The sequence below is a fragment of the Lygodium microphyllum genome, chromosome 4 (genome assembly GCF_053477565.2).
Source record: "Lygodium microphyllum isolate KBCC chromosome 4, Lygodium_microphyllum_v1.1.10, whole genome shotgun sequence".
In the NCBI taxonomy this organism is placed as follows: domain Eukaryota; kingdom Viridiplantae; phylum Streptophyta; class Polypodiopsida; order Schizaeales; family Lygodiaceae; genus Lygodium; species Lygodium microphyllum.
The window spans coordinates 39324395-39335081 of NC_141138.1; positions in this window are offsets into that span (position 1 = coordinate 39324395).

The window sequence follows — 10687 nt, forward strand, 5'->3', positions numbered from 1 at the left end:
TGTCCTTCTATCTTCCTAGCTTCCTTCCTACCACCTATCTACCTTTACAAATTGCACGGGTGAGAGCATGGCGCTCTTAAAATTAAACCATGATGCGCTTGCGCTCTTTTACAAAAGTATTGACTTGCACTTTTTCTAGTGCACCTTTTTCCTTTGTTTAGGACTTTTTTGCACTTCTTGGGCTTCCATATTTTTCTTGGTGCGCCTTCGTCTTCCGTTTCACTTTTTCCTTGGCCTTTATCTTGTGCTTTAGATTTTCCAGATTTTCCACCTTGTTCTTCTGACGGTTAACACCATAATACACATCTATTTATTGCATGAAGCCACAACTACCCCCCCACCTAGCTAGCATATTCACATGAATCTAATGGCTCGATATGATATAACGAGCAAACTTATCGACAAATTATGCTACATGATCGATGCACGCACTCCCTTTCTTGCCATCTAGCTTCCTTTGTCATCCATATGCTTGAGAGGGACCAATGCTACAACAGAAGAAGAGATTGATAAGAGCTTCGTATTGCACATCCCTCACACATGCAATACCATACACACTTGCTCAAGCACTCAACTCACCATGAAGGGATGGAGATGAAGAGAAACGAAGTGAATAGATAAAGCTTCACTATATATGTCTCTCAACCCACACACTCTCCTTCACTTCCTCTCCTTGAACCTCATATACTTGGATAGTAGAACAACAAGAGAGATAGTAGGATAAGTTAGCATACATATAGAGATAGCAATCTAAGTTAGCATACATATAAATAGCCCCTTCTATTCTTTGTAGGATGTTTTTCATTTCCCTTGGGCATCCAGCCCTCTTTGTGGCCATATGACCAATCTTTCCTTCTTTTGGCATGCACCTAGACCTTACTCTTAGTGTAAGAAATAAATTGTGCACATCGTAGCCTTATGATATCAATCATATTGTATAATATTTGCACATGAGGGATCCCATTCTTAATAAAATATCCAATTGATTAATATAGTAGTTTCTTCTTAAAAATTGTGAAGGCCTTTTGCACTTGCAATTAACATTATGCTCCCTCCTAGATGATTATAGTTCCATGGCCCTCACATCTAAGGTAGCTTACTATAGCTTACATCAACGATGTGGACTATTGCAATGGTCAATGAGGAAGTTTTGATAGGATAGGGATGGTGGTTGTTGTTCAAGAAATGATGGACGAAGTTGCTGGGGTCAAAGATTGCTTGTGCTATGATAGAAATGCATCAAACAGTGGGAATATGGTGGTTGTCTGGTGGATGAAGGGATGATAGATCATGCTTAACATGGGCCACTAATATTGAGGGATCTTCAAGGAGTGCATTGTACATGTTATGTCATTTATGCTCTTCCTAAGGGATGTGTCTACCTTACTTGTGCAATGATTAGTATACATATCTATGCAAGTAGAAGTTGGATCAAATTCCAAGTAAACCTAGAATTTTTTCCCACATTGGAGAACCAAATTGGTGTGAAGTTCTTGTGCTTTGTAGATCTTAGGATGGAAGGTCATATGAGCATACGGAGGTGTTGAGGATTGAAATGATTGGATTTTTTAATTTGTTTTTTGTTATTTTTGGGTATTGAATGTCTAATTTTGTGAATTTTTTTAAGGTATTTTGTAATTGAAGCTCATGCACATCATCTCATTATTATCATACTCTTGAGTTAATTGGCATAAACTTGGTGATCTTTACCTTCCACATGCAACCCTATGACCATGTGACCAAAGAAAAAGGATGGCTCATTGATAATGAGGGAGATAGAGGGCATCGGCAATAATGGAGAGAGAGAGAGAGAGAGAGAGGAGAGATTAGTTACCTCCAAAGGCTTATATAAAGCACAATGTTTTAGACTATGGGAATTTCTAGCTGCACACTACTATAATAAGGGGAGAATGGTATAGAGAGAGGGGGGGAAGAGGAAGAATAGTGGGTAGAAGAGGAGGAGGAGAAGGGAAGAAGAGGGAGGATAAGAAGGAAAGAGGAGGAGAAGAAGGGAAGCAAGAGTAGGGTTTAAAGAAAGAGAGAAGAAGAGGTGGGGAAGAAGAGACAAGAGGGAGAGAGATAAGAAATAGAATGAGAAGATAAGGAGAAGAGTGAAGTATAGGAAGAGAAGATAGAGACAGAGACAGAGAGACAGAGAGAGGGATAAAGAATAAGAGAGAGACATAGAGTTAGAGAGAAAGGAAAGGAGTTAGAGATAAAGACAAAGAGAAGGGGAGAGAGAATGTGTGTGTGTGTGTGTGTGTGTGTGTGTGTGTGTGTGTGTGTGTGTGTGTGTGTGTGTGTGTGTGTGTGTGTGTGTGTGTGTGTGTGTGTGTGTGTGTGTGTGTGTGTGTGTGTGTGTGTGTGTGTGTGTGTGTGTGTGTGTGTGTGTGTGTGTGTGTGTGTGTGTGTGTGTGTGTGTGTGTGTGTGTGTGTGTGTGTGTGTGAAGAATCCTCTCCTAAGCCACATATCACCCCAACACCTTAATTTTGATCCATCTCATCTCTATTTCTATGCACCATGACTTGCTACCAAAGTCACAACTAGAAGTATCTAGACCTCACAAGGTCAAAGTTAGTAGAAGAAAAGGGATGGAATGCCATCAAAGAGAAGCTTGTTGATATGTTAAGAAACAAATAACAATTGGAACAACAAAGGACGAGTTGGAACTCAACAGAAAAGGCTCAATTCAAGGAAACATGACTATGAACATCGTAAATTCACCCTCTATACTACATTTCTATGAAACCATTTTAATCTAAAACTTTATATTTTATGTGCATCTTGAAAGAGAAGAATAATTCTAGAATCTAAGATATATATGTTATTAAAAGTGAAGGAAAAATCCTAAGGGGATAAGGTTAATTTAATTAAGCAAAATTATTAGCACATTGTAACTTTGTTTGGGAATCTTATCATTAGAATACGATATACACCTTATGTATAACATACTTGGGTCAGAATGATGAGAGTTATGTATCGATTGTGCATGATAAAACATTGAATCGTTTAAGGGGAAAATCTTGTGATGTTTTAAAAAGACTTAAATATGTGTTATTTTAATATGTGATTGGTATGTATCACTTTGAGTTTGCACTCTAATAGAAGAATAATATGGCTATTGAGACATAGTCTTTAATGAAGACTCTATACCAACCCGTTAACCCTAAAAAGCTTCACACTTCCTTGACCGTTGTTGGGGGTGGCCAGTCTTGTACATCTTGGACCTTGGCAGGATCCACTGAAATGCCATATGTCAATACTATGAATCCTAGATATTCAATCTGCTTCTTGAAGAAAGCACATTTCTTCTTTTTAGCATACAATTTGTGGGCTCTCATTGTTTCAAGAACTGTTCTTAACTAGATTGCATCCTTCCTTGAAAAATACACAAAGAGCATTGTTTCAATTTTCTAAATTTGTCTTTTGAAAGGAAAGATTGATTATATTGTGGGAGAGATGATTTCTTTATTCAAATAAAAAGTGGCTTGATTTGTATGGAGTATTCAAAGTGATTGTTTGGATTGATATTGTGAAAAATGAATGTTTTCATGGCTATTGATGATAGGTTAATTACTTGATTGTGCATTTATATAAAGTTCTTGTGCCCTCATAGGTGGATTTATTGTTACCCCCACAAAATCTCCCCCAAGGTTAATGGTGGAAGCTCCTCACCAAGGGGCTAGTTTAACCACGCTGGAGGCTAGGACCCCATCCCAAGATGCGAGAGGTGTCTCTATAGGGAGAACATTAGGCTAGGAGGCGACAAAGATGCTAGGAGGACTCTAGCCATAAATCCATTGGCTCTATTGAGGAATGGCCTAGACCCTACGAGCCCAAGACGAGCCCAAGACTTCCTAGAAGGCTTTGATGCTAGATAAGGGCATAGTGGTGGATCATGTATCTAAGATTTGGGATGAGTCCTTGATTAAGGGACGAAATGCCAGGTTGGCATTGCACCTTAAAGAAGGAATTGGATAAATATATTGTTTTGCAACTACCTTCAAAGGATTACTTGTTTGACATTATCTTTGTGTCTATGACCATAATTTACGTGATTCAAGAAATAGTGTTTGATAGTTAAGAAAGTAGTCTTTACATATCAAACATAAACATGTTAACATAATTTACGTGATTCAAGAAATAGTGTTTGATAGTTAAGAAAGTAGTCTTTACATATCAAACATAAACATGTTAGCATAATTAGATAATTAAAATGCACCCTTGAGGAAAGCAGGAGGGTGAGATTCCCAACAAGTCCACTATACTATGGAGGGTGGTCTCGATAAGTCAAGTTTTTCTTCAAGGTAATATAATTAGGAAAGGGCCGAGTACTTAACTCCCTAACATATCATCTAAGATCCCAATCAATGCCATTTTAGGGGTCCAGAGTTGAGACTATACACTATGAGTAGAGGGGTACCTGTAGTGGTCGATGTGTATCACTCCCTCTCATTTCTTACACACTATATGAAATAAGTGCAACGATGGCCAACTTTGGTTTAAGTTGACTTGCAAACACAGTGGCTCAAGACCAATACTTGACAAGCTGTTAAGTGACCTTAATATCGAATTACGAATCTAAATTTAGATCAATCCTTATGGGTTAATGCCAAAACATCTTATTATGGAGTGGACTGGAGAGAGCCTAGGTGACAAGCCCTATGTTATTCTAACGAGTACCATGTAGTATCTCTTAGGAAAAGTCTCTTGATGGGCCACTAAATCATGCCACTAAGGCATCCCCAGTTGGGTACATTGTATGAGAATAACATGGGGATTGTTTCTTAGGCTCTCTCGAGTCCACTTCACAATAGAAGATTCTAACCATAACCCATAAGGATCGTCGACCTAAATCCAAGTTTCCAATTTTGATGCTAAGGTTACCTAATAGCTTAACTAGCATCGTGGTCTCTAAGCCATGGCATTTGCAAGTGAAGTCAAACTAAAGAAGATCAATGCTGCACTTAGTTTATAATGAGCAAGAAATAACAAGGGAAATGATACATGTCCACCCCTCTACTTGTAGGATATAGTCTCAATTTTAGTCCCTTAAAATGGCATTGATCAGTATCTAAAAAACACACCAAGAAATCATGCAATCGGTCCTTTTCTATGTCTAGTGCCTTGAAGGAAAGCTCTTGGCTCACAGGAGGCCACCTATCTATAGGATAGACCCATCGGGGATCTTGGACCTCGGCTTTCATTGACGGTGTGTTTTAGTTATCTTATTATCCTAACACATTTATGTTTGACATGCACAGATAGCTTCCTTAATTAACCATTAAACACTTATTCTTTCATGTAATTTATTATCATCACAAATACAAAGACAATGTCAAACTATCCTTTGAAAGTAGCTACGAAACAATGTATTTATCATGCACCTTCTCCAAGATGCAATGTCACCCTTGCATTCCTCTCTTAATTTGAGACTTGTTGTCAAGAATCACGTGGTGGAGGGGATTGCTCAAGATGCTGCTCCGAACACACACAGAATGCACAAGGAGAAGCTCACTCAAGAGACAAGAAGAGAGATGGAGGCCAAAACGTTTTCTTGCTGATTTCTTCTTCTTCTTCCACACACTTCACAATGTACACAAAGTATAGATAAGATACAAGATAAAAGGAAAGTGGCCTACTAAGTCAAACAATGCATAACCGACTACACAAGTCGACTGGCGCTATAACTATGCCAGCTGTAAATAGGTGTAACAATCTGAATATAATAAGTAATGAGTCAGTGGCCATGTGAGAGTCATAATGACCAGCGACGTGCTAAGTGTAGACGTGTGGACCCATCTAACCAGGCGGTCCATCATCAATGTCCACATGTGTTGAGCTTGTCATCTCAACACTCCCCCTCAAGCTCAACTGCATCTTTGCAACTCCAAGTAAGCTTCGAAACTTTTGAAGCTTCTCTATACCCAATGCCTTCGTGAAGATGTCAGCTATCTGATCCTGTGTGCTGACATACACCAAGTCAATCTCACCTGCTAGTACCTTCTCTCTCACAAAGTGGTAGTGTACCTCAATATGTTTTGTCCTGGCATGGAACACAGGGTTCCTAGCCAACTGTATACTGCTCATGTTGTCACAATAAATGACAACTGGACCTTCCACCTGCACATCCAAATTAGCCAATAACTTTTGCAGCCATACTACCTCACATGCTGCAATAGCAGCACCTCTATACTCAGCCTCTGTACTCGACAAAGCAACTGTAGATTGCTTTTTGCTGCTCCAAGCAACTGCTGCACTACCAAGAGAGAACATGTATCCGCTGGTAGATCTTCTATCCGACATACTACCAGCCCAATCTGCATCTGTGTATCCAAACACACGTACGTCTGTACCTGCCTCATAGAAAATTCCATAATGTAATGTGGACTTGGCATATCTCAATATGCATCTCACTGCATCCAAGTGTGGTTTTCTAGGTACTTGCATAAATTGACTCACAAGACCATCAGCGTAGCTCAAGTCTGGCCTTGTAATAGTCATGTAAATCAAACTCCCCACTATCCTCCTGAACATAGTAGGGTCTTCTATCTCATCCCCAACATCAGCACTCAGCTTTACATTCTGCTCCAACGGGACTGAAAGTGGTTTGCATGCTGTCATACGATACTTGGACAACATATCCAAGCCATACTGTCTTTGGGACAACCATATACCATCATCACATCTGACCACCTCAATGCCAAGGAAGTACCTTAGCTCACCTAGATCCTTCATCTCAAACTTCATCTTCAAACAACCCTTGACTTCAGCAATCCCACTATCACTATCACCTGTAATAATCAAGTCATCCACATAGATGACTATGATGACCAAACCTGCATCCCCTTTTCTCACATAAAGTGAGTGATCAGCATCAGAAACATAAAAACCAATATTGACAAGATACTCTCTAATCTTGTCAGACCATGCTCTAGGTGCTTGCTTGAGCCCATAGAGTGCCTTCTTCAATATGCACACATACGTGGGATGCTCTAAATCTTCATAACCTGCTGGCTGATCCATATACACTTCTTCCTGCAAATCACCATGCAAGAAGGCATTCTTTACATCCATTTGCTGCAACCTCCAACCTTTGGCTGCTGCCAAAGCAATCACACATCTGACAGTTGCCATCCTAGCAACTGGACTGAAGGTTTCATCATAATCTATGCCATATGTTTGGGCATAGCCTTTTGCAACCAGCCTAGCTTTGTACCTGCTAATAGAACCATCTGCATTGTGCTTAATCTTATAAACCCACTTACATCCAATAGCTTTCTTTCCCTTCGGCAATGATACTAGATCCCAAGTCTTATTAGCCTCTAATGCAGCCATCTCCTCATCCATTGCTGCATCCCAATGAGCATGACCAACAGCCTCCTCAAAACATGTAGGCTCAACATCCTCAACTAGTTTCACCATATAAGCATAATGGTCAGCTGCATAACCTTCAAAACCAAATCTTTTAACAGGGTATCTCACCCTGCTAGACCTGCGTACCACTCGATCACTCAATGGAGTCTTTGCATCAGCCCGTGCTCTCTGCACACCTGGAGTTCTCACTGAAGGAATGCCAAGCTCATCATCTAAGCTCTCTGAGCCATTGGAGTCTCCATCAAGTACTGCATCAATGCCTTCTGACACTTTATTCTTTCCTTTGTCTTTACCTGTAGTGCTACTAGATGCACCTGAAGATGTAGAGGTACTCCTTAGTCTCCCAGACCAAGGACTACTAGATGATGTCTCTGGTCCACTAAGAGTCCGTGATTCTTGCTTTTCAGCCTGCACATGAGTGTCATGATCATCATCAACATCCAATGCATCACCACTAGATGCATACCAGCTGCTCATTTCATCAAAGATGACATCCCTGCTCACTCTGAACTTACATGTGACAGGGTTGTAACAACGATACCCTTTCTGCTCTAAAGAGTATCCAATAAAGACACACTTTTCAGCCTTTGGATCCAGTTTCTTCCGCAACTCATCTGGCACATGAACATACACAATGCAGCCAAATACTTTCAAGTGTGAAACATCAGGCTTCTTACCTGTAAAACATTCTTCGGGGATCATACCATGAACTGCAGCTGTGGGAGTTCTGTTCATAATATAAACAGCAGTATGAATAGCCTCAAACCAAAAATGCTTAGGCATATTCTTTTCAGCCATCAAGGCGCGTGCAACTTCTGCAATATGCCTGTTTTTCCTTTCTGCAACCCCATTTTGCTGTGGGGTATACCTGCATGTGAATTGTCTCTTTATCCGATGAGACTTCAGAAAATCACTGAACTCAATTGAGAGGTACTCTCCCCCTCCATCTGACCTCAGGCACTTTACTTTCAAGCATGTTTCTCTTTCAACTGCAGCCTTGAAAGTTCTAAAGTGCTCAAACGCTTCACTCTTTTCCTTCATAAAATATACCCACAGCTTTCTAGAACAATCATCAATGAATGTGACAAAGTATGAACTGCCTCCAAGAGATATATTTTGTGTAGGCCCCCAAATGTCTGTATGTACAACATCAAGAATATTTCTGCTTACATCTCTATCATGTGAAAAAGGTTGCCTTGGCTACTTACCAAACTGACATGCTTCACATACCTTCTGAAATTCTGCAACTCTAAATGTAGGCAAACCTGTAACCAACCCTTTGGACTGCATTAGTTTCAGCCTTTGTACATTTGCATGTCCAATGCGTTTGTGCCAAATTTCAATGTCTGCAACAACACCTTTTCCTTTGGTATACATAGCAGCATTCATAGTAGGGATTCCGGCATCTAGAGTGAACATACGTCCAACTCTACTTCCCTTTGCTACCAACCTGCACTTGTCATTGAAGTCTTCTACAAAGCAGCCCTTTGCATTAAATCTGACTTGCAGCCCTTGCTCTACCATTTGACCGACTGACACCAAATTCTTTGTAATAGATGGCACATGTAATACATCTGAAAGACTCTTTGTCTTACCATCATACAAGGACAAGGAAACTTTTCCAATGTGTAAAATTGGGTGGCATGAGTCATCACCCGTCTGCACATAACCTGCATTCTGCAAATCCTGCATCTCTCCAAACCATTCTGCATGGCTGGTCATATGATTGGATGCACCTGAATCGACATACCAAACATATTCATGTGTTCCCTTTCCTGTAACAGCATTCAACATATACTGCATAACAAACAAACGTTCATTTTTGTCTTCATTCTGTCATGAAGACGATGCATAGTTTCCTTGCTGCAACTTACCATTCTGAATATCATTTTTCTTGGCATAACATTGGGCTGCAATATGACCTGTTTTGCCACAGTAGTGGCACACAATACCAGAGTTGTTAGAACCTCTGTTCTGCCATCCACCTCTTCCTCTAAAGCTCCCCCTGCCTCTAAAGTTACCATGACCTCCTGAAACCTGCATATCGCCAAATTGCTGATTCAATCTATTTTGCTGGTTATCACTACCATGTCCTGTACCACAGCCTCTTGAAGAGAACCTACCACGTCCCCTTCCTGAACTGGGGTAGAAAGCCTGGACCTGTTCACCACTTCTTTCAGATGTCTCACTCTGCATGTTGATTTCTTCAGTGATCATTAGAGAGGCCAACTCATCAAAATCTGGAAATGGCTTTCTGACATATACGGAAGTTACAAAAGACTTCCAAGCCTTTTCATTGTTAAGTCCACCCAAGGTAGATGACACCAAATCATCATCATCGGGCATTGCATCAATCGCTGCCAATGCATCTGCAATGCTCCTTACCTTCAATGCATACTCATTGATAGACATCTTCCCTTTCTTCAATGTATTCAACTCTTGCTTGAGTTGAATCTTTCGTGCCTTTGTATTTACAAAAAACATACTTTCAAGTATGGTCCAAGCTGCATATGCATTCTCTGCATTTCTAATGTGTCCCAACATATTATTGTCAATTACTGTAGACAACCAATACATGACCTTCTTGTCTTTTGCATTCCATTCCTTTCGTGCCTTTATCTCTTCTGCAGTTGGAGGATCACTCACCTCCGGCTCCTTTTCTTCACCTGAAACAAACTCGTAGAGGCCTTTTCCAATAAGAAAGTTCGTGACACGGAACTTCCATGAAGGGTAGTTGTTCTTGTCAAGCTTCTCAATGATGGGGCTTCCACTGTTCTCTGCCATTATCATAAGAATAATACCAAACAGCAAGCAAATCTTTTGCAATCCTCGACTTGTAGTGCATAGCAATACACTAGACAGCCTTTTTCACTGTCTGCTCAACAATACATGCAATCTGCAACCTGTTTGCAGATAAACCTCGTGTTTACTCACTGGTAAACACCTTTAATCTTACAGATCTGAAATCTGTAACCTATGCACCCACTGTCGGTCGATACAGTTGAAGTCACAGCGTACCCTGAAACTGTTGTCCGCAACTTGCGGCTCTAAAATGGGCCCTGAAACGGCCTCAAATGCCCAAAATAACTGCGGAAAGCCCCAAAGGGCATATCTACAGAATATACAGTGCTCTTCGCGCACACCAAATCTCACTGCAATCTGAGATTTTTGCTCTGCCCTGCTTCCGGTGCCTCCACAGGCACTATCCAAGAGAAAGAGTGGAAGGATGGGAGAGCTTCTTACCCGTGGCTTGCTTGCTCGAACCTTGCTTCTTTCCCTTTGCTTCAACCTTCGAAATCAGCCTCTCTC